General features: G+C 33.4%; 6 non-coding genes across 6 annotated transcripts; all 6 read left to right on the top strand.

The window, feature by feature from the left end:
* The first annotated feature begins 4936 nt into the window (after positions 1–4936).
* On the top strand, positions 4937–6931 carry LOC127011919 (small subunit ribosomal RNA). Its single transcript, XR_007765378.1, has one exon. It is a non-coding gene; the product is annotated as a small subunit ribosomal RNA (ribosomal RNA).
* A 940-nt stretch (positions 6932–7871) lies between these two features.
* Positions 7872–8050, top strand: LOC127011949 (5.8S ribosomal RNA). Its single transcript, XR_007765408.1, has one exon. It is a non-coding gene; the product is annotated as a 5.8S ribosomal RNA (ribosomal RNA).
* Positions 8051–8452: 402 nt separating this feature from the next.
* LOC127011936 (large subunit ribosomal RNA) lies at positions 8453–12423 on the top strand. The gene has a single exon (XR_007765395.1). It is a non-coding gene; the product is annotated as a large subunit ribosomal RNA (ribosomal RNA).
* A 5730-nt stretch (positions 12424–18153) lies between these two features.
* Positions 18154–20148, top strand: LOC127011870 (small subunit ribosomal RNA). Its single transcript, XR_007765328.1, has one exon. It is a non-coding gene; the product is annotated as a small subunit ribosomal RNA (ribosomal RNA).
* Positions 20149–21353: 1205 nt separating this feature from the next.
* LOC122817947 (5.8S ribosomal RNA) lies at positions 21354–21532 on the top strand. The gene has a single exon (XR_006367487.1). It is a non-coding gene; the product is annotated as a 5.8S ribosomal RNA (ribosomal RNA).
* Positions 21533–21934: 402 nt separating this feature from the next.
* On the top strand, positions 21935–25842 carry LOC127011961 (large subunit ribosomal RNA; the record flags this gene model as incomplete). The annotated part of the gene is made up of 1 exon (XR_007765420.1): positions 21935–25842. It is a non-coding gene; the product is annotated as a large subunit ribosomal RNA (ribosomal RNA).

Genomic DNA, 25842 nt, shown 5'->3' with positions numbered 1-25842 from the left:
CGAAGATTGGCAAACATATAATATAAAAATATTCCTAAGGTCTAGATTTTCAAGTAAGAGACCAATTTGATTAACATATCAATATAAGTACAACTCGACCATCTAATAATAACAATATGAATCGTCATCTTTTTAGTGACGCGAAGATTGGCAAACATATAATATAAAAATATTCCTAAGGTCTAGAATCTTAAGCAATAGACCAATTCAACTAAGAGTTGACATATAAAAATATGTTCCTTTTAATGTTAGCAAAATTTTATCGTCACATACTGTTAGTGACGCGAACGTTTTTTTCTCCATGTTTATATGAATGTTTATTCAAAGGTAGAAAGGCAGGATCGTTATTTTATAAGTGAAGCGATAAAAAAATATTATGCAATAGGACATCTATTTATAAATATTTTTAAGTCTTAGAAATTCAAGTAAAGAGATTCAAGAAATTCATTCAACTTAGAGCGCACATATAATTAAAACTATTCCTGAGGTTTAGAAACCAAATTAAATAAAGAGGACATATAAACGTATGTGGTATTTTGATGGTAGTAAAAATGTATCGCGATATTATTAGTGACGCGACCAATTTTTATACTCTTTGCTCCATGTGCAAATATATCTAGTGTTTAGATAGTCAATTAAAAATGACAATTTTAACTAAAAGACTTAAAAAAGTGTTTGTCAAACTTATAATTTTGTCAATACTATATAAAACGCCAATCATATCCTTATAAAAGTAAATACGGTATATGGTTATAAATACAAAACCATATATAAATAAAAAAATGAAATCGTATGTATATGGCTTATAGGTATAATACCTATAAGGCATAATAATGTATAATATTAGCAAATATACATATAAAAGTGCATAAATTGTATAGATATGGCATAAAGAAGGCATTTATGAGAATAGCTAGTAGAATTTGCCCATACACTACTAGCGAAATGAGATATTTATACCTAGTGAGGGCGGCACTAGTACTATAAATTGTGGCAAAATAAATCTTATGCAAATGCATAGGATTTTGTCAATACCGTACAAAAAACTAAGTAAAACGTATGGATATTGAAAAATAAATGGATTATATTCATAAAATACGAATATTTCTTGCATTCTCTTGTTATACGAGAGAATATCATACGGAGCGGGCAGCCCCTAGTATAGTAAGCAGTCGAATGGGAGACAGCGTGTCCAAAAACACCTATAGGGAGGTGGTCGTTGGCGGACCTCTCCTCGTATTGGTCAAACTTATGATTTTGTCAATACTATATAAAACGCCAATCATATCCATATAAAAGTGAATACAGTATATGGATATGAATAAAAAACCATACATAAATAAAAAAAAATATGTATAAAAAATTATACATATATTTATATTAAGCAATCGTATGGATGTGGCTTATAGGTATAATACCTATAAGGCATAATAATGTATAATATAGCAAATATACATATAAAAGTGCATGAATTGTATAGATATGGCATATAAGTGACATATTTATGAGAATAGCTAGTAGAATTTGCCCATACACTACTAGCGAAATGAGATATTTATACCTAGTGAGGGCGGCACTAGTACTATAAATTGTGGCAAAATAAATCTTATGCAAATGCATAGGATTTTGTCAATACCGTACAAAAAACTAAGTAAAACGTATGGATATTGAAAAATAAATGGATTATATTCATAAAATACGAATATTTCTTGCATTCTCTTGTTATATGAGAGAATATCATACGGAGCGGGTAGCCCCTAGTATAGTAAGCAGTCGAATGGGAGACAGCGTGTCCAAAAACACCTATAGGGAGGTGGTCGTTGGCGGACCTCTCCTCGTATTGGTCAAACTTATGATTTTGTCAATACTATATAAAACGCCAATCATATCCATATAAAAGTGAATACAGTATATGGATATGAATAAAAAACCATACATAAATAAAAAAAAATATGTATAAAAAATTATACATATATTTATATTAAGCAATCGTATGGATGTGGCTTATAGGTATAATACCTATAAGGCATAATAATGTATAATATAGCAAATATACATATAAAAGTGCATGAATTGTATAGATATGGCATATAAGTGACATATTTATGAGAATAGCTAGTAGAATTTGCCCATACACTACTAGCGAAATGAGATATTTATACCTAGTGAGGGCGGCACTAGTACTATAAATTGTGGCAAAATAAATCTTATGCAAATGCATAGGATTTTGTCAATACCGTACAAAAAACTAAGTAAAACGTATGGATATTGAAAAATAAATGGATTATATTCATAAAATACGAATATTTCTTGCATTCTCTTGTTATATGAGAGAATATCATACGGAGCGGGTAGCCCCTAGTATAGTAAGCAGTCGAATGGGAGACAGCGTGTCCAAAAACACCTATAGGGAGGTGGTCGTTGGCGGACCTCTCCTCGTATTGGTCAAACTTATGATTTTGTCAATACTATATAAAACGCCAATCATATCCATATAAAATTGAATACAGTATATGGATATGAATAAAAAACCATACATAAATAAAAAAAAAATATGTATAAAAAATTATACATATATTTATATTAAGCAATCGTATGGATGTGGCTTATAGGTATAATACCTATAAGGCATAATAATGTATAATATAGCAAATATACATATAAAAGTGCATGAATTGTATAGATATGGCATATAAGTGACATATTTATGAGAATAGCTAGTAGAATTTCCCCATACACTACTAGCGAAATGAGATATTTATACCTAGTGAGGGCGGCACTAGTACTATAAATTGTGGCAAAATAAATCTTATGCAAATGCATAGGATTTTGTCAATACCGTACAAAAAACTAAGTAAAACGTATGGATATTGAAAAATAAATGGATTATATTCATAAAATACGAATATTTCTTGCATTCTCTTGTTATATGAGAGAATATCATACGGAGCGGGTAGCCCCTAGTATAGTAAGCAGTCGAATGGGAGACAGCGTGTCCAAAAACACCTATAGGGAGGTGGTCGTTGGCGGACCTCTCCTCGTATTGGTCAAACTTATGATTTTGTCAATACTATATAAAACGCCAATCATATCCATATAAAAGTGAATACAGTATATGGATATGAATAAAAAACCATACATAAATAAAAAAAAAATATGTATAAAAAATTATACATATATTTATATTAAGCAATCGTATGGATGTGGCTTATAGGTATAATACCTATAAGGCATAATAATGTATAATATAGCAAATATACATATAAAAGTGCATGAATTGTATAGATATGGCATATAAGTGACATATTTATGAGAATAGCTAGTAGAATTTGCCCATACACTACTAGCGAAATGAGATATTTATACCTAGTGAGGGCGGCACTAGTACTATAAATTGTGGCAAAATAAATCTTATGCAAATGCATAGGATTTTGTCAATACCATACATAAACCGTATGGATATTGAGAAGTTAATAGATTACATCTATAATATGAGAAGTATTTTAGTATTCTTATTAAATAAGAGAATACTATAAGGGTGAGTGGCAAAGAGAATTGAATATACCCGAATGGGAGACAGCGTGTCCAAAAACTACTATAGGTGGTGTGGCAAATATGAGGAAGGCAATATATCCATATAATGAAAATAAAAGTGCGTTTTCTTATTATATAAGAGAACACTATATGGGTGAGTGGCAAAGTAAATTGAATATACCCGAATGGGAGACAGCGTGTCCAAAAACTACTATAGGTGGTGTGGCAAATATGAGGAAGGCAATATATCCATATAATGAAAATAAAAGTGCGTTTTCTTATTATATAAGAGAACACTATATGGGTGAGTGGCAAAGTAAATTGAATATACCCGAATGGGAGACAGCGTGTCCAAAAACTACTATAGGTGGTGTGGCAAATATGAGGAAGGCAATATATCCATATAATGAATATAAAAGTGCGTTGTCTTATTATATAAGAGAACACTATATGGGTGAGTGGCAAAGTAAATTGAATATACCCGAATGGGAGACAGCGTGTCCAAAAACTACTATAGGATGGTCAATGGGCCGGCCGTCTGCTATTGACATATGTCAGTAGAGAAGATATTATCCGTCAAATTTGTTTCTTTATTCATTTATTTGAATACGAGACTTGGCTCCGCGGTTAATATTTTAAGCCCAAAGATAATAACGTTGAAACAAAGGCCAAGTTTCTATTGTACATAGAATAACAAATTGTTTCCGAATTTTATCGTTAATTTTAGGAGGTAGGCTAACATGATTTATATTATATGTGTATTATTAAATAATAATAGTACATAAAAGTCTACCAAAGAAATATAAAAATGTAATTATGAATACATTTTCAATATTAATATCAACTTATATTGTTGATAATAAAAAATAGCTATTAAGAGAGTTATTTAAGAAATTATATAATATATAATAAAGAGTATATATATAAATAATATATAAGTATATATTATTTAAGAAATAAATATAGTAGTAATAATTATATATATACACTCGGTTCTATTTTATATATTACCAGAGACTTATATGGATATATATAGATAAATTTTAAATTTATCGTCAAAATACAAATGATTAACTCAATATCTTATATTGGTTAAACAAAAATTGTACATGTGTGGATACAATATATTATGTATGTCGAACAAAAATGATATTTTAGAATGAAATGTGCATATATAAAGAAAATATATGAAAAATAAATATTGTGTTTATAAAGAATATGATTCTTTTTGACATCAATAAAAACTTGTTATTATTAGTGGCGAAACAAGTATAAATTGGAAAACAAACGTATACGAATGCTATATAAAAATGGCCGTATTCGATAGAAATAAAATCTATAACAACATATATATTGCTAATTTCTATTCAAAAAATATGAATGAAATATGAATAAAAACATTATTCTGGTTGATCCTGCCAGTAGTTATATGCTTGTCTCAAAGATTAAGCCATGCATGTCTAAGTACACACGAATTAAAAGTGAAACCGCAAAAGGCTCATTATATCAGTTATGGTTCCTTAGATCGTTAACAGTTACTTGGATAACTGTGGTAATTCTAGAGCTAATACATGCAATTAAAACATGAACCTTATGGAACATGTGCTTTTATTAGGCTAAAACCAAGCGATCGCAAGATCGTTATATTGGTTGAACTCTAGATAACATGCAGATCGTATGGTCTTGTACCGACGACAGATCTTTCAAATGTCTGCCCTATCAACTTTTGATGGTAGTATCTAGGACTACCATGGTTGCAACGGGTAACGGGGAATCAGGGTTCGATTCCGGAGAGGGAGCCTGAGAAACGGCTACCACATCTAAGGAAGGCAGCAGGCGCGTAAATTACCCACTCCCAGCTCGGGGAGGTAGTGACGAAAAATAACAATACAGGACTCATATCCGAGGCCCTGTAATTGGAATGAGTACACTTTAAATCCTTTAACAAGGACCAATTGGAGGGCAAGTCTGGTGCCAGCAGCCGCGGTAATTCCAGCTCCAATAGCGTATATTAAAGTTGTTGCGGTTAAAACGTTCGTAGTTGAACTTGTGCTTCATACGGGTAGTACAACTTACAATTGTGGTTAGTACTATACCTTTATGTATGTAAGCGTATTACCGGTGGAGTTCTTACATGTGCTTAGATACTTGTATTTTTTCATATGTTCCTCCTATTTAAAAACCTGCATTAGTGCTCTTAAACGAGTGTTATTGTGGGCCGGTACAATTACTTTGAACAAATTAGAGTGCTTAAAGCAGGCTTCAAATGCCTGAATATTCTGTGCATGGGATAATGAAATAAGACCTCTGTTCTGCTTTCATTGGTTTTCAGATCAAGAGGTAATGATTAATAGAAGCAGTTTGGGGGCATTAGTATTACGACGCGAGAGGTGAAATTCTTGGACCGTCGTAAGACTAACTTAAGCGAAAGCATTTGCCAAAGATGTTTTCATTAATCAAGAACGAAAGTTAGAGGTTCGAAGGCGATCAGATACCGCCCTAGTTCTAACCATAAACGATGCCAGCTAGCAATTGGGTGTAGCTACTTTTATGGCTCTCTCAGTCGCTTCCCGGGAAACCAAAGCTTTTGGGCTCCGGGGGAAGTATGGTTGCAAAGCTGAAACTTAAAGGAATTGACGGAAGGGCACCACCAGGAGTGGAGCCTGCGGCTTAATTTGACTCAACACGGGAAAACTTACCAGGTCCGAACATAAGTGTGTAAGACAGATTGATAGCTCTTTCTCGAATCTATGGGTGGTGGTGCATGGCCGTTCTTAGTTCGTGGAGTGATTTGTCTGGTTAATTCCGATAACGAACGAGACTCAAATATATTAAATAGATATCTTCAGGATTATGGTGTTGAAGCTTATATAGCCTTCATTCATGGTGGCAGTAAAATGTTTATTGTGTTTGAATGTGTTTATATAAGTGGAGCCGTACCTGTTGGTTTGTCCCATTATAAGGACACTAGCTTCTTAAATGGACAAATTGCGTCTAGCAATAATGAGATTGAGCAATAACAGGTCTGTGATGCCCTTAGATGTCCTGGGCTGCACGCGCGCTACAATGAAAGTATCAACGTGTATTTCCTAGACCGAGAGGTCCGGGTAAACCGCTGAACCACTTTCATGCTTGGGATTGTGAACTGAAACTGTTCACATGAACTTGGAATTCCCAGTAAGTGTGAGTCATTAACTCGCATTGATTACGTCCCTGCCCTTTGTACACACCGCCCGTCGCTACTACCGATTGAATTATTTAGTGAGGTCTCCGGACGTGATCACTGTGACGCCTTGCGTGTTACGGTTGTTTCGCAAAAGTTTACCGAACTTGATTATTTAGAGGAAGTAAAAGTCGTAACAAGGTTTCCGTAGGTGAACCTGCGGAAGGATCATTAATGTTTTAATATCCTTACCGTTAATAAAATATTTGTTTATATTATAATAAATACATTATAGTATTACAAATAAAATATGAATTGCCAAAATGTATATGAGATCTATTATAGATCAAATGAAATTTCGAACAAGCAAATCGAAATAATGCAAATATTAAAATTATATATTGTATTTAATACATATGAGAGAAATTAATAAGCAGCCAAAGCAAACAAATAAAAATTCGAACAAGCAAATCGAATTATTAAAATAATAATATTAAATTATTATTGTATATCCTTACCGTTAATAAAATATTTGTTTATATTATAATAAATACATTATAATAATACAAATAAAATATGAATTGCCAAAATGTATATGAGATCTAATATAGATCAAATAAAATTTCGAACAAGCAAATCGAAATAATGCAAATATTAAAATTATATATTGTATTTAATACATATGAGAGAAATAATAAGCAGCCAAAGCAAACAAATAAAAATTCGAACAAGCAAATCGAATTATTAAAATAATAATATTAAATTATTATTGTATATAAACACAATTAAAATACTGTGTGTATATGGACCATAATATACACGCGTTGCGATATGTATTGTTCATCTCAGTTATGCGCATACATTGGATAATGCAACAACCTAAAATGTACAATGTTGTACCTGGTTTTATACAGGTTAATGTTTTATATAAATTTCAATTTATATCGCTAAAAAAGTATTAATATATATATATATATATTTATTTACAATAAATGCAATTTAAAAAGAAATACTTTGATATATATTGGTTATATAAAACTAAGACATTTCGCAGCATTCGTTTTAGGTATAAAAATAAATTTATTGAAGGAATTGATATATGCCAGTAAAATGGTGTATTTTTAATTTCTTTCAATAAAAACATATTTGACAAAATTAAGAAACCAATTTATAAAACTCTAAGCGGTGGATCACTCGGCTCATGGGTCGATGAAGAACGCAGCAAACTGTGCGTCATCGTGTGAACTGCAGGACACATGAACATCGACATTTTGAACGCATATCGCAGTCCATGCTGTTATGTACTTTAATTAATTTTATAGTGCTGCTTGGACTACATATGGTTGAGGGTTGTAAGACTATGCTAATTAAGTTGCTTATACAAATTTTATAATGAAATTTTATAAGCATATGGTATATTATTGGATAATAATAATTTAATTATTTTATTCATAATATTAAAAAATATATGAAAAACATTATCTCACATTAGTAAATAATTTGAATGTGAAAAACGAAGAGAAATATTTTCTTTTTCAATCAAATGATACTGAGAAATGTCTAGCATAAAAATTTATCTAGAATTGTCTCTTATTAATGATTAGAAAATAGAAAACCGTTGACAATATTATTGTTCTTCGTTGATTCGTTAAATCAAACAAATGCCATTTATATACAGATATTATTAATATAACGAATTTAATAAAATGTTTTATCATTATATATAAAGAATTAATTGCATATAAAAGTTATACACAACCTCAACTCATATGGGACTACCCCCTGAATTTAAGCATATTAATTAGGGGAGGAAAAGAAACTAACAAGGATTTTCTTAGTAGCGGCGAGCGAAAAGAAATCAGTTCAGCACTAAGTCACTTTGTCTATATGGCAAATGTGAGATGCAGTGTATGGAGCGTCAATATTCTAGTATGAGAAATTAACGATTTAAGTCCTTCTTAAATGAGGCCATTTACCCATAGAGGGTGCCAGGCCCGTATAACGTTAATGATTACTAGATGATGTTTCCAAAGAGTCGTGTTGCTTGATAGTGCAGCACTAAGTGGGTGGTAAACTCCATCTAAAACTAAATATAACCATGAGACCGATAGTAAACAAGTACCGTGAGGGAAAGTTGAAAAGAACTCTGAATAGAGAGTTAAACAGTACGTGAAACTGCTTAGAGGTTAAGCCCGATGAACCTGAATATCCGTTATGGAAAATTCATCATTAGAATTGTAATATTTAAACAATATTATGATAATAGTGTGCATTTTTTCCATATAAGGACATTGTAATCTATTAGCATACCAAATTTATCATAAAATATAACTTATAGTTTATTCAAATTAATTTGCTTGCATTTTAACACAGAATAAATGTTATTAATTTGATAAAGTGCTGATAGATTTATATGAATACAGTGCGTTAATTTTTCGGAATTATATAATGGCATAATTATCATTGATTTTTGTGTTTATTATATGCACTTGTAGGATTAACAATGCGAAAGATTCAGGATACCTTCGGGACCCGTCTTGAAACACGGACCAAGGAGTCTAACATATGTGCAAGTTATTGGGATATAAACCTAATAGCGTAATTAACTTGACTAATAATGGGATTAGTTTTTTAACTATTTATAGCTAATTAACACAATCCCGGGGCGTTCTATATAGTTATGTATAATGATATTTATATTATTTATGCCTCTAACTGGAACGTACCTTGAGCATATATGCTGTGACCCGAAAGATGGTGAACTATACTTGATCAGGTTGAAGTCAGGGGAAACCCTGATGGAAGACCGAAACAGTTCTGACGTGCAAATCGATTGTCAGAATTGAGTATAGGGGCGAAAGACCAATCGAACCATCTAGTAGCTGGTTCCTTCCGAAGTTTCCCTCAGGATAGCTGGTGCATTTTAATATTATATAAAATAATCTTATCTGGTAAAGCGAATGATTAGAGGCCTTAGGGTCGAAACGATCTTAACCTATTCTCAAACTTTAAATGGGTAAGAACCTTAACTTTCTTGATATGAAGTTCAAGGTTATGATATAATGTGCCCAGTGGGCCACTTTTGGTAAGCAGAACTGGCGCTGTGGGATGAACCAAACGTAATGTTACGGTGCCCAAATTAACAACTCATGCAGATACCATGAAAGGCGTTGGTTGCTTAAAACAGCAGGACGGTGATCATGGAAGTCGAAATCCGCTAAGGAGTGTGTAACAACTCACCTGCCGAAGCAACTAGCCCTTAAAATGGATGGCGCTTAAGTTGTATACCTATACATTACCGCTAAAGTAGATGATTTATATTACTTGTAATATAAATTTTGAAACTTTAGTGAGTAGGAAGGTACAATGGTATGCGTAGAAGTGTTTGGCGTAAGCCTGCATGGAGCTGCCATTGGTACAGATCTTGGTGGTAGTAGCAAATAATCGAATGAGACCTTGGAGGACTGAAGTGGAGAAGGGTTTCGTGTGAACAGTGGTTGATCACGAGTTAGTCGGTCCTAAGTTCAAGGCGAAAGCCGAAAATTTTCAAGTAAAATACAAATGCCAAACAAATATATATATTATATAAAATCTAGCTAAATTAATATACTTGAATAATTTTGAACGAAAGGGAATACGGTTCCAATTCCGTAACCTGTTGAGTATCCGTTTGTTATTAAATATGGGCCTCGTGCTCATCCTGGCAACAGGAACGACCATAAAGAAGCCGTCGAGAGATATCGGAAGAGTTTTCTTTTCTGTTTTATAGCCGTACTACCATGGAAGTCTTTCGCAGAGAGATATGGTAGATGGGCTAGAAGAGCATGACATATACTGTTGTGTCGATATTTTCTCCTCGGACCTTGAAAATTTATGGTGGGGACACGCAAACTTCTCAACAGGCCGTACCAATATCCGCAGCTGGTCTCCAAGGTGAAGAGTCTCTAGTCGATAGAATAATGTAGGTAAGGGAAGTCGGCAAATTAGATCCGTAACTTCGGGATAAGGATTGGCTCTGAAGATTGAGATAGTCGGGCTTGATTGGGAAACAATAACATGGTTTATGTGCTCGTTCTGGGTAAATAGAGTTTCTAGCATTTATGTTAGTTACTTGTTCCCCGGATAGTTTAGTTACGTAGCCAATTGTGGAACTTTCTTGCTAAAATTTTTAAGAATACTAATTGGGTTAAACCAATTAGTTCTTATTAATTATAACGATTATCAATTAACAATCAATTCAGAACTGGCACGGACTTGGGGAATCCGACTGTCTAATTAAAACAAAGCATTGTGATGGCCCTAGCGGGTGTTGACACAATGTGATTTCTGCCCAGTGCTCTGAATGTCAAAGTGAAGAAATTCAAGTAAGCGCGGGTCAACGGCGGGAGTAACTATGACTCTCTTAAGGTAGCCAAATGCCTCGTCATCTAATTAGTGACGCGCATGAATGGATTAACGAGATTCCTACTGTCCCTATCTACTATCTAGCGAAACCACAGCCAAGGGAACGGGCTTGGAATAATTAGCGGGGAAAGAAGACCCTTTTGAGCTTGACTCTAATCTGGCAGTGTAAGGAGACATAAGAGGTGTAGAATAAGTGGGAGATATTAGACCTCGGTTTGGTATCGCCAATGAAATACCACTACTCTTATTGTTTCCTTACTTACTTGATTAAATGGAACGTGTATCATTTCCTAGCCATTATACGGATATATTTATTATATCTTATGGTATTGGGTTTTGATGCAAGCTTCTTGATCAAAGTATCACGAGTTTGTTATATAATCGCAAACAAATTCTTTAATAAAACGGTGCATTTATGTATTTTTGATTTGAAAATTTGGTATAACTCCAATTACTCAGGTATGATCCAATTCAAGGACATTGCCAGGTAGGGAGTTTGACTGGGGCGGTACATCTCTCAAATAATAACGGAGGTGTCCCAAGGCCAGCTCAGTGCGGACAGAAACCACACATAGAGCAAAAGGGCAAATGCTGACTTGATCTCGGTGTTCAGTACACACAGGGACAGCAAAAGCTCGGCCTATCGATCCTTTTGGTTTAAAGAGTTTTTAACAAGAGGTGTCAGAAAAGTTACCATAGGGATAACTGGCTTGTGGCGGCCAAGCGTTCATAGCGACGTCGCTTTTTGATCCTTCGATGTCGGCTCTTCCTATCATTGTGAAGCAAAATTCACCAAGCGTTGGATTGTTCACCCATGCAAGGGAACGTGAGCTGGGTTTAGACCGTCGTGAGACAGGTTAGTTTTACCCTACTAATGACAAAACGTTGTTGCGACAGCATTCCTGCGTAGTACGAGAGGAACCGCAGGTACGGACCAATGGCACAATACTTGTTCGAGCGAACAGTGGTATGACGCTACGTCCGTTGGATTATGCCTGAACGCCTCTAAGGTCGTATCCGTGCTGGACTGCAATGATAAATAAGGGGCAATTTGCATTGTATGGCTTCTAAACCATTTAAAGTTTATAATTTACTTTTTAAACGACAATGGATGTGATGCCAATGTAATTTGTAACATAGTAAATTGGGAGGATCTTTGATCACCTGATGCCGCGCTAGTTACATATAAAAGCATTATTTAATACAATGACAAAGCCTAGAATCAATTGTAAACGACTTTTGTAACAGGCAAGGTGTTGTAAGTGGTTGAGCAGCTGCCATACTGCGATCCACTGAAGCTTATCCTTTGCTTGATGATTCGATAATAAAATTGCATAATTTATTTGTTGTGTTGAACTTCTTATATAAAGTTCAACCAACAATCTATTTGTATGCATTGATTGTTTGCTTGGCTTTGTGGCGAATTTTTAATCCTTTATATATTACATTCCTAAGGTCTAGATTTTCAAGTAAGAGACCAATTTGATTAACATATCAATATAAGTACAACTCGACCATCTAATAATAACAATATGAATCGTCATCTTATTAGTGACGCGAAGATTGGCAAACATATAATATAAAAATATTCCTAAGGTCTAGATTTTCAAGTAAGAGACCAATTTGATTAACATATCAATATAAGTACAACTCGACCATCTAATAATAACAATATGAATCGTCATCTTATTAGTGACGCGAAGATTGGCAAACATATAATATAAAAATATTCCTAAGGTCTAGATTTTCAAGTAAGAGACCAATTTGATTAACATATCAATATAAGTACAACTCGACCATCTAATAATAACAATATGAATCGTCATCTTATTAGTGACGCGAAGATTGGCAAACATATAATATAAAAATATTCCTAAGGTCTAGATTTTCAAGTAAGAGACCAATTTGATTAACATATCAATATAAGTACAACTCGACCATCTAATAATAATATGAATCGTCATCTTATTAGTGACGCGAAGATTGGCAAACATATAATATAAAAATATTCCTAAGGTCTAGATTTTCAAGTAAGAGACCAATTTGATTAACATATCAATATAAGTACAACTCGACCATCTAATAATAATATGAATCGTCATCTTATTAGTGACGCGAAGATTGGCAAACATATAATATAAAAATATTCCTAAGGTCTAGATTTTCAAGTAAGAGACCAATTTGATTAACATATCAATATAAGTACAACTCGACCATCTAATAATAACAATATGAATCGTCATCTTTTTAGTGACGCGAAGATTGGCAAACATATAATATAAAAATATTCCTAAGGTCTAGAATCTTAAGCAATAGACCAATTCAACTAAGAGTTGACATATAAAAATATGTTCCTTTTAATGTTAGCAAAATTTTATCGTCACATACTGTTAGTGACGCGAACGTTTTTTTCTCCATGTTTATATGAATGTTTATTCAAAGGTAGAAAGGCAGGATCGTTATTTTATAAGTGAAGCGATAAAAAAATATTATGCAATAGGACATCTATTTATAAATATTTTTAAGTCTTAGAAATTCAAGTAAAGAGATTCAAGAAATTCATTCAACTTAGAGCGCACATATAATTAAAACTATTCCTGAGGTTTAGAAACCAAATTAAATAAAGAGGACATATAAACGTATGTGGTATTTTGATGGTAGTAAAAATGTATCGCGATATTATTAGTGACGCGACCAATTTTTATACTCTTTGCTCCATGTGCAAATATATCTAGTGTTTAGATAGTCAATTAAAAATGACAATTTTAACTAAAAGACTTAAAAAAGTGTTTGTCAAACTTATAATTTTGTCAATACTATATAAAACGCCAATCATATCCTTATAAAAGTAAATACGGTATATGGTTATAAATACAAAACCATATATAAATAAAAAAATGAAATCGTATGTATATGGCTTATAGGTATAATACCTATAAGGCATAATAATGTATAATATTAGCAAATATACATATAAAAGTGCATAAATTGTATAGATATGGCATAAAGAAGGCATTTATGAGAATAGCTAGTAGAATTTGCCCATACACTACTAGCGAAATGAGATATTTATACCTAGTGAGGGCGGCACTAGTACTATAAATTGTGGCAAAATAAATCTTATGCAAATGCATAGGATTTTGTCAATACCGTACAAAAAACTAAGTAAAACGTATGGATATTGAAAAATAAATGGATTATATTCATAAAATACGAATATTTCTTGCATTCTCTTGTTATACGAGAGAATATCATACGGAGCGGGCAGCCCCTAGTATAGTAAGCAGTCGAATGGGAGACAGCGTGTCCAAAAACACCTATAGGGAGGTGGTCGTTGGCGGACCTCTCCTCGTATTGGTCAAACTTATGATTTTGTCAATACTATATAAAACGCCAATCATATCCATATAAAAGTGAATACAGTATATGGATATGAATAAAAAACCATACATAAATAAAAAAAAATATGTATAAAAAATTATACATATATTTATATTAAGCAATCGTATGGATGTGGCTTATAGGTATAATACCTATAAGGCATAATAATGTATAATATAGCAAATATACATATAAAAGTGCATGAATTGTATAGATATGGCATATAAGTGACATATTTATGAGAATAGCTAGTAGAATTTGCCCATACACTACTAGCGAAATGAGATATTTATACCTAGTGAGGGCGGCACTAGTACTATAAATTGTGGCAAAATAAATCTTATGCAAATGCATAGGATTTTGTCAATACCGTACAAAAAACTAAGTAAAACGTATGGATATTGAAAAATAAATGGATTATATTCATAAAATACGAATATTTCTTGCATTCTCTTGTTATATGAGAGAATATCATACGGAGCGGGTAGCCCCTAGTATAGTAAGCAGTCGAATGGGAGACAGCGTGTCCAAAAACACCTATAGGGAGGTGGTCGTTGGCGGACCTCTCCTCGTATTGGTCAAACTTATGATTTTGTCAATACTATATAAAACGCCAATCATATCCATATAAAAGTGAATACAGTATATGGATATGAATAAAAAACCATACATAAATAAAAAAAAAATATGTATAAAAAATTATACATATATTTATATTAAGCAATCGTATGGATGTGGCTTATAGGTATAATACCTATAAGGCATAATAATGTATAATATAGCAAATATACATATAAAAGTGCATGAATTGTATAGATATGGCATATAAGTGACATATTTATGAGAATAGCTAGTAGAATTTGCCCATACACTACTAGCGAAATGAGATATTTATACCTAGTGAGGGCGGCACTAGTACTATAAATTGTGGCAAAATAAATCTTATGCAAATGCATAGGATTTTGTCAATACCGTACAAAAAACTAAGTAAAACGTATGGATATTGAAAAATAAATGGATTATATTCATAAAATACGAATATTTCTTGCATTCTCTTGTTATATGAGAGAATATCATACGGAGCGGGTAGCCCCTAGTATAGTAAGCAGTCGAATGGGAGACAGCGTGTCCAAAAACACCTATAGGGAGGTGGTCGTTGGCGGACCTCTCCTCGTATTGGTCAAACTTATGATTTTGTCAATACTATATAAAACGCCAATCATATCCATATAAAATTGAATACAGTATATGGATATGAATAAAAAACCATACAAAAATAAAAAAAAAATATGTATAAAAAATTATACATATATTTATATTAAGCAATCGTATGGATGTGGCTTATAGGTATAATACCTATAAGGCATAATAATGTATAATATAGCAAATATACATATAAAAGTGCATGAATTGTATAGATATGGCATATAAGTGACATATTTATGAGAATAGCTAGTAGAATTTCCCCATACACTACTAGCGAAATGAGATATTTATACCTAGTGAGGGCGGCACTAGTACTATAAATTGTGGCAAAATAAATCTTATGCAAATGCATAGGATTTTGTCAATACCGTACAAAAAACTAAGTAAAACGTATGGATATTGAAAAATAAATGGATTATATTCATAAAATACGAATATTTCTTGCATTCTCTTGTTATATGAGAGAATATCATACGGAGCGGGTAGCCCCTAGTATAGTAAGCAGTCGAATGGGAGACAGCGTGTCCAAAAACACCTATAGGGAGGTGGTCGTTGGCGGACCTCTCCTCGTATTGGTCAAACTTATGATTTTGTCAATACTATATAAAACGCCAATCATATCCATATAAAAGTGAATACAGTATATGGATATGAATAAAAAACCATACATAAATAAAAAAAAAATATGTATAAAAAATTATACATATATTTATATTAAGCAATCGTATGGATGTGGCTTATAGGTATAATACCTATAAGGCATAATAATGTATAATATAGCAAATATACATATAAAAGTGCATGAATTGTATAGATATGGCATATAAGTGACATATTTATGAGAATAGCTAGTAGAATTTGCCCATACACTACTAGCGAAATGAGATATTTATACCTAGTGAGGGCGGCACTAGTACTATAAATTGTGGCAAAATAAATCTTATGCAAATGCATAGGATTTTGTCAATACCATACATAAACCGTATGGATATTGAGAAGTTAATAGATTACATCTATAATATGAGAAGTATTTTAGTATTCTTATTAAATAAGAGAATACTATAAGGGTGAGTGGCAAAGAGAATTGAATATACCCGAATGGGAGACAGCGTGTCCAAAAACTACTATAGGTGGTGTGGCAAATATGAGGAAGGCAATATATCCATATAATGAAAATAAAAGTGCGTTTTCTTATTATATAAGAGAACACTATATGGGTGAGTGGCAAAGTAAATTGAATATACCCGAATGGGAGACAGCGTGTCCAAAAACTACTATAGGTGGTGTGGCAAATATGAGGAAGGCAATATATCCATATAATGAAAATAAAAGTGCGTTTTCTTATTATATAAGAGAACACTATATGGGTGAGTGGCAAAGTAAATTGAATATACCCGAATGGGAGACAGCGTGTCCAAAAACTACTATAGGTGGTGTGGCAAATATGAGGAAGGCAATATATCCATATAATGAATATAAAAGTGCGTTGTCTTATTATATAAGAGAACACTATATGGGTGAGTGGCAAAGTAAATTGAATATACCCGAATGGGAGACAGCGTGTCCAAAAACTACTATAGGATGGTCAATGGGCCGGCCGTCTGCTATTGACATATGTCAGTAGAGAAGATATTATCCGTCAAATTTGTTTCTTTATTCATTTATTTGAATACGAGACTTGGCTCCGCGGTTAATATTTTAAGCCCAAAGATAATAACGTTGAAACAAAGGCCAAGTTTCTATTGTACATAGAATAACAAATTGTTTCCGAATTTTATCGTTAATTTTAGGAGGTAGGCTAACATGATTTATATTATATGTGTATTATTAAATAATAATAGTACATAAAAGTCTACCAAAGAAATATAAAAATGTAATTATGAATACATTTTCAATATTAATATCAACTTATATTGTTGATAATAAAAAATAGCTATTAAGAGAGTTATTTAAGAAATTATATAATATATAATAAAGAGTATATATATAAATAATATATAAGTATATATTATTTAAGAAATAAATATAGTAGTAATAATTATATATATACACTCGGTTCTATTTTATATATTACCAGAGACTTATATGGATATATATAGATAAATTTTAAATTTATCGTCAAAATACAAATGATTAACTCAATATCTTATATTGGTTAAACAAAAATTGTACATGTGTGGATACAATATATTATGTATGTCGAACAAAAATGATATTTTAGAATGAAATGTGCATATATAAAGAAAATATATGAAAAATAAATATTGTGTTTATAAAGAATATGATTCTTTTTGACATCAATAAAAACTTGTTATTATTAGTGGCGAAACAAGTATAAATTGGAAAACAAACGTATACGAATGCTATATAAAAATGGCCGTATTCGATAGAAATAAAATCTATAACAACATATATATTGCTAATTTCTATTCAAAAAATATGAATGAAATATGAATAAAAACATTATTCTGGTTGATCCTGCCAGTAGTTATATGCTTGTCTCAAAGATTAAGCCATGCATGTCTAAGTACACACGAATTAAAAGTGAAACCGCAAAAGGCTCATTATATCAGTTATGGTTCCTTAGATCGTTAACAGTTACTTGGATAACTGTGGTAATTCTAGAGCTAATACATGCAATTAAAACATGAACCTTATGGAACATGTGCTTTTATTAGGCTAAAACCAAGCGATCGCAAGATCGTTATATTGGTTGAACTCTAGATAACATGCAGATCGTATGGTCTTGTACCGACGACAGATCTTTCAAATGTCTGCCCTATCAACTTTTGATGGTAGTATCTAGGACTACCATGGTTGCAACGGGTAACGGGGAATCAGGGTTCGATTCCGGAGAGGGAGCCTGAGAAACGGCTACCACATCTAAGGAAGGCAGCAGGCGCGTAAATTACCCACTCCCAGCTCGGGGAGGTAGTGACGAAAAATAACAATACAGGACTCATATCCGAGGCCCTGTAATTGGAATGAGTACACTTTAAATCCTTTAACAAGGACCAATTGGAGGGCAAGTCTGGTGCCAGCAGCCGCGGTAATTCCAGCTCCAATAGCGTATATTAAAGTTGTTGCGGTTAAAACGTTCGTAGTTGAACTTGTGCTTCATACGGGTAGTACAACTTACAATTGTGGTTAGTACTATACCTTTATGTATGTAAGCGTATTACCGGTGGAGTTCTTACATGTGCTTAGATACTTGTATTTTTTCATATGTTCCTCCTATTTAAAAACCTGCATTAGTGCTCTTAAACGAGTGTTATTGTGGGCCGGTACAATTACTTTGAACAAATTAGAGTGCTTAAAGCAGGCTTCAAATGCCTGAATATTCTGTGCATGGGATAATGAAATAAGACCTCTGTTCTGCTTTCATTGGTTTTCAGATCAAGAGGTAATGATTAATAGAAGCAGTTTGGGGGCATTAGTATTACGACGCGAGAGGTGAAATTCTTGGACCGTCGTAAGACTAACTTAAGCGAAAGCATTTGCCAAAGATGTTTTCATTAATCAAGAACGAAAGTTAGAGGTTCGAAGGCGATCAGATACCGCCCTAGTTCTAACCATAAACGATGCCAGCTAGCAATTGGGTGTAGCTACTTTTATGGCTCTCTCAGTCGCTTCCCGGGAAACCAAAGCTTTTGGGCTCCGGGGGAAGTATGGTTGCAAAGCTGAAACTTAAAGGAATTGACGGAAGGGCACCACCAGGAGTGGAGCCTGCGGCTTAATTTGACTCAACACGGGAAAACTTACCAGGTCCGAACATAAGTGTGTAAGACAGATTGATAGCTCTTTCTCGAATCTATGGGTGGTGGTGCATGGCCGTTCTTAGTTCGTGGAGTGATTTGTCTGGTTAATTCCGATAACGAACGAGACTCAAATATATTAAATAGATATCTTCAGGATTATGGTGTTGAAGCTTATATAGCCTTCATTCATGGTGGCAGTAAAATGTTTATTGTGTTTGAATGTGTTTATATAAGTGGAGCCGTACCTGTTGGTTTGTCCCATTATAAGGACACTAGCTTCTTAAATGGACAAATTGCGTCTAGCAATAATGAGATTGAGCAATAACAGGTCTGTGATGCCCTTAGATGTCCTGGGCTGCACGCGCGCTACAATGAAAGTATCAACGTGTATTTCCTAGACCGAGAGGTCCGGGTAAACCGCTGAACCACTTTCATGCTTGGGATTGTGAACTGAAACTGTTCACATGAACTTGGAATTCCCAGTAAGTGTGAGTCATTAACTCGCATTGATTACGTCCCTGCCCTTTGTACACACCGCCCGTCGCTACTACCGATTGAATTATTTAGTGAGGTCTCCGGACGTGATCACTGTGACGCCTTGCGTGTTACGGTTGTTTCGCAAAAGTTGACCGAACTTGATTATTTAGAGGAAGTAAAAGTCGTAACAAGGTTTCCGTAGGTGAACCTGCGGAAGGATCATTAATGTTTTAATATCCTTACCGTTAATAAAATATTTGTTTATATTATAATAAATACATTATAGTATTACAAATAAAATATGAATTGCCAAAATGTATATGAGATCTATTATAGATCAAATGAAATTTCGAACAAGCAAATCGAAATAATGCAAATATTAAAATTATATATTGTATTTAATACATATGAGAGAAATTAATAAGCAGCCAAAGCAAACAAATAAAAATTCGAACAAGCAAATCGAATTATTAAAATAATAATATTAAATTATTATTGTATATCCTTACCGTTAATAAAATATTTGTTTATATTATAATAAATACATTATAATAATACAAATAAAATATGAATTGCCAAAATGTATATGAGATCTAATATAGATCAAATAAAATTTCGAACAAGCAAATCGAAATAATGCAAATATTAAAATTATATATTGTATTTAATACATATGAGAGAAATAATAAGCAGCCAAAGCAAACAAATAAAAATTCGAACAAGCAAATCGAATTATTAAAATAATAATATTAAATTATTATTGTATATCCTTACCGTTAATAAAATATTTGTTTATATTATAATAAATACATTATAGTAATACAAATAAAATATGAATTGCCAAAATGTATATGATCTAATATAGATCAAATGAAATTTCGAACAAGCAAATCGAAATAATGCAAATATTAAAATTATATATTGTATTTAATACATATGAGAGAAATAATAAGCAGCCAAAACAAACAAATAAAAATTCGAACAAGCAAATCGAATTATTAAAATAATAATATTAAATTATTATTGTATATAAACACAATTAAAATACTGTGTGTATATGGACCATAATATACACGCGTTGCGATATGTATTGTTCATCTCAGTTATGCGCATACATTGGATAATGCAACAACCTAAAATGTACAATGTTGTACCTGGTTTTATACAGGTTAATGTTTTATATAAATTTCAATTTATATCGCTAAAAAAGTATTAATATATATATATATATATATTTATTTACAATAAATGCAATTTAAAAAGAAATACTTTGATATATATTGGTTATATAAAACTAAGACATTTCGCAGCATTCGTTTTAGGTATAAAAATAAATTTATTGAAGGAATTGATATATGCCAGTAAAATGGTGTATTTTTAATTTCTTTCAATAAAAACATATTTGACAAAATTAAGAAACCAATTTATAAAACTCTAAGCGGTGGATCACTCGGCTCATGGGTCGATGAAGAACGCAGCAAACTGTGCGTCATCGTGTGAACTGCAGGACACATGAACATCGACATTTTGAACGCATATCGCAGTCCATGCTGTTATGTACTTTAATTAATTTTATAGTGCTGCTTGGACTACATATGGTTGAGGGTTGTAAGACTATGCTAATTAAGTTGCTTATACAAATTTTATAATGAAATTTTATAAGCATATGGTATATTATTGGATAATAATAATTTAATTATTTTATTCATAATATTAAAAAATATATGAAAAACATTATCTCACATTAGTAAATAATTTGAATGTGAAAAACGAAGAGAAATATTTTCTTTTTCAATCAAATGATACTGAGAAATGTCTAGCATAAAAATTTATCTAGAATTGTCTCTTATTAATGATTAGAAAATAGAAAACCGTTGACAATATTATTGTTCTTCGTTGATTCGTTAAATCAAACAAATGCCATTTATATACAGATATTATTAATATAACGAATTTAATAAAATGTTTTATCATTATATATAAAGAATTAATTGCATATAAAAGTTATACACAACCTCAACTCATATGGGACTACCCCCTGAATTTAAGCATATTAATTAGGGGAGGAAAAGAAACTAACAAGGATTTTCTTAGTAGCGGCGAGCGAAAAGAAATCAGTTCAGCACTAAGTCACTTTGTCTATATGGCAAATGTGAGATGCAGTGTATGGAGCGTCAATATTCTAGTATGAGAAATTAACGATTTAAGTCCTTCTTAAATGAGGCCATTTACCCATAGAGGGTGCCAGGCCCGTATAACGTTAATGATTACTAGATGATGTTTCCAAAGAGTCGTGTTGCTTGATAGTGCAGCACTAAGTGGGTGGTAAACTCCATCTAAAACTAAATATAACCATGAGACCGATAGTAAACAAGTACCGTGAGGGAAAGTTGAAAAGAACTCTGAATAGAGAGTTAAACAGTACGTGAAACTGCTTAGAGGTTAAGCCCGATGAACCTGAATATCCGTTATGGAAAATTCATCATTAGAATTGTAATATTTAAACAATATTATGATAATAGTGTGCATTTTTTCCATATAAGGACATTGTAATCTATTAGCATACCAAATTTATCATAAAATATAACTTATAGTTTATTCAAATTAATTTGCTTGCATTTTAACACAGAATAAATGTTATTAATTTGATAAAGTGCTGATAGATTTATATGAATACAGTGCGTTAATTTTTCGGAATTATATAATGGCATAATTATCATTGATTTTTGTGTTTATTATATGCACTTGTAGGATTAACAATGCGAAAGATTCAGGATACCTTCGGGACCCGTCTTGAAACACGGACCAAGGAGTCTAACATATGTGCAAGTTATTGGGATATAAACCTAATAGCGTAATTAACTTGACTAATAATGGGATTAGTTTTTTAACTATTTATAGCTAATTAACACAATCCCGGGGCGTTCTATATAGTTATGTATAATGATATTTATATTATTTATGCCTCTAACTGGAACGTACCTTGAGCATATATGCTGTGACCCGAAAGATGGTGAACTATACTTGATCAGGTTGAAGTCAGGGGAAACCCTGATGGAAGACCGAAACAGTTCTGACGTGCAAATCGATTGTCAGAATTGAGTATAGGGGCGAAAGACCAATCGAACCATCTAGTAGCTGGTTCCTTCCGAAGTTTCCCTCAGGATAGCTGGTGCATTTTAATATTATATAAAATAATCTTATCTGGTAAAGCGAATGATTAGAGGCCTTAGGGTCGAAACGATCTTAACCTATTCTCAAACTTTAAATGGGTAAGAACCTTAACTTTCTTGATATGAAGTTCAAGGTTATGATATAATGTGCCCAGTGGGCCACTTTTGGTAAGCAGAACTGGCGCTGTGGGATGAACCAAACGTAATGTTACGGTGCCCAAATTAACAACTCATGCAGATACCATGAAAGGCGTTGGTTGCTTAAAACAGCAGGACGGTGATCATGGAAGTCGAAATCCGCTAAGGAGTGTGTAACAACTCACCTGCCGAAGCAACTAGCCCTTAAAATGGATGGCGCTTAAGTTGTATACCTATACATTACCGCTAAAGTAGATGATTTATATTACTTGTAATATAAATTTTGAAACTTTAGTGAGTAGGAAGGTACAATGGTATGCGTAGAAGTGTTTGGCGTAAGCCTGCATGGAGCTGCCATTGGTACAGATCTTGGTGGTAGTAGCAAATAATCGAATGAGACCTTGGAGGACTGAAGTGGAGAAGGGTTTCGTGTGAACAGTGGTTGATCACGAGTTAGTCGGTCCTAAGTTCAAGGCGAAAGCCGAAAATTTTCAAGTAAAATACAAATGCCAAACAAATATATATATTATATAAAATCTAGCTAAATTAATATACTTGAATAATTTTGAACGAAAGGGAATACGGTTCCAATTCCGTAACCTGTTGAGTATCCGTTTGTTATTAAATATGGGCCTCGTGCTCATCCTGGCAACAGGAACGACCATAAAGAAGCCGTCGAGAGATATCGGAAGAGTTTTCTTTTCTGTTTTATAGCCGTACTACCATGGAAGTCTTTCGCAGAGAGATATGGTAGATGGGCTAGAAGAGCATGACATATACTGTTGTGTCGATATTTTCTCCTCGGACCTTGAAAATTTATGGTGGGGACACGCAAACTTCTCAACAGGCCGTACCAATATCCGCAGCTGGTCTCCAAGGTGAAGAGTCTCTAGTCGATAGAATAATGTAGGTAAGGGAAGTCGGCAAATTAGATCCGTAACTTCGGGATAAGGATTGGCTCTGAAGATTGAGATAGTCGGGCTTGATTGGGAAACAATAACATGGTTTATGTGCTCGTTCTGGGTAAATAGAGTTTCTAGCATTTATGTTAGTTACTTGTTCCCCGGATAGTTTAGTTACGTAGCCAATTGTGGAACTTTCTTGCTAAAATTTTAAGAATACTAATTGGGGTTAAACCAATTAGTTCTTATTAATTATAACGATTATCAATTAACAATCAATTCAGAACTGGCACGGACTTGGGGAATCCGACTGTCTAATTAAAACAAAGCATTGTGATGGCCCTAGCGGGGTGTTGACACAATGTGATTTCTGCCCAGTGCTCTGAATGTCAAAGTGAAGAAATTCAAGTAAGCGCGGGTCAACGGCGGGAGTAACTATGACTCTCTTAAGGTAGCCAAATGCCTCGTCATCTAATTAGTGACGCGCATGAATGGATTAACGAGATTCCTACTGTCCCTATCTACTATCTAGCGAAACCACAGCCAAGGGAACGGGCTTGGAATAATTAGCGGGGAAAGAAGACCCTTTTGAGCTTGACTCTAATCTGGCAGTGTAAGGAGACATAAGAGGTGTAGAATAAGTGGGAGATATTAGACCTCGGTTTGGTATCGCCAATGAAATACCACTACTCTTATTGTTTCCTTACTTACTTGATTAAATGGAACGTGTATCATTTCCTAGCCATTATACGGATATATTTATTATATCTTATGGTATTGGGTTTTGATGCAAGCTTCTTGATCAAAGTATCACGAGTTTGTTATATAATCGCAAACAAATTCTTTAATAAAACGGTGCATTTATGTATTTTTGATTTGAAAATTTGGTATAACTCCAATTACTCAGGTATGATCCAATTCAAGGACATTGCCAGGTAGGGAGTTTGACTGGGGCGGTACATCTCTCAAATAATAACGGAGGTGTCCCAAGGCCAGCTCAGTGCGGACAGAAACCACACATAGAGCAAAAGGGCAAATGCTGACTTGATCTCGGTGTTCAGTACACACAGGGACAGCAAAAGCTCGGCCTAATCGATCCTTTTGGTTTAAAGAGTTTTTAACAAGAGGTGTCAGAAAAGTTACCATAGGGATAACTGGCTTGTGGCGGCCAAGCGTTCATAGCGACGTCGCTTTTTGATCCTTCGATGTCGGCTCTTCCTATCATTGTGAAGCAAAATTCACCAAGCGTTGGATTGTTCACCCATGCAAGGGAACGTGAGCTGGGTTTAGACCGTCGTGAGACAGGTTAGTTTTACCCTACTAATGACAAAACGTTGTTGCGACAGCATTCCTGCGCGTAGTACGAGAGGAACCGCAGGTACGGACCAATGGCACAATACTTGTTCGAGCGAACAGTGGTATGACGCTACGTCCGTTGGATTATGCCTGAACGCCCTCTAAGGTCGTATCCGTGCTGGGACTGCAATGATAAATAAGGGGCAATTTGCATTGTATGGCTTCTAAACCATTTAAAGTTTATAATTTACTTTTTAAACGACAATGGATGTGATGCCAATGTAATTTGTAACATAGTAAATTGGGAGGATCTTTGATCACCTGATGCCGCGCTAGTTACATATAAAGCATTATTTAATACAATGACAAAGCCTAGAATCAATTGTAAACGACTTTTGTAACAGGCAAGG

This window comes from Drosophila biarmipes, unplaced genomic scaffold, assembly GCF_025231255.1.
Source record: "Drosophila biarmipes strain raj3 unplaced genomic scaffold, RU_DBia_V1.1 ptg000016l, whole genome shotgun sequence".
Classification (NCBI taxonomy): Eukaryota; Metazoa; Arthropoda; class Insecta; order Diptera; family Drosophilidae; genus Drosophila; species Drosophila biarmipes.
The sequence above is the reverse complement of the archived record's forward strand: the minus strand, read 5'-3'. Positions and strand labels throughout refer to the sequence as shown.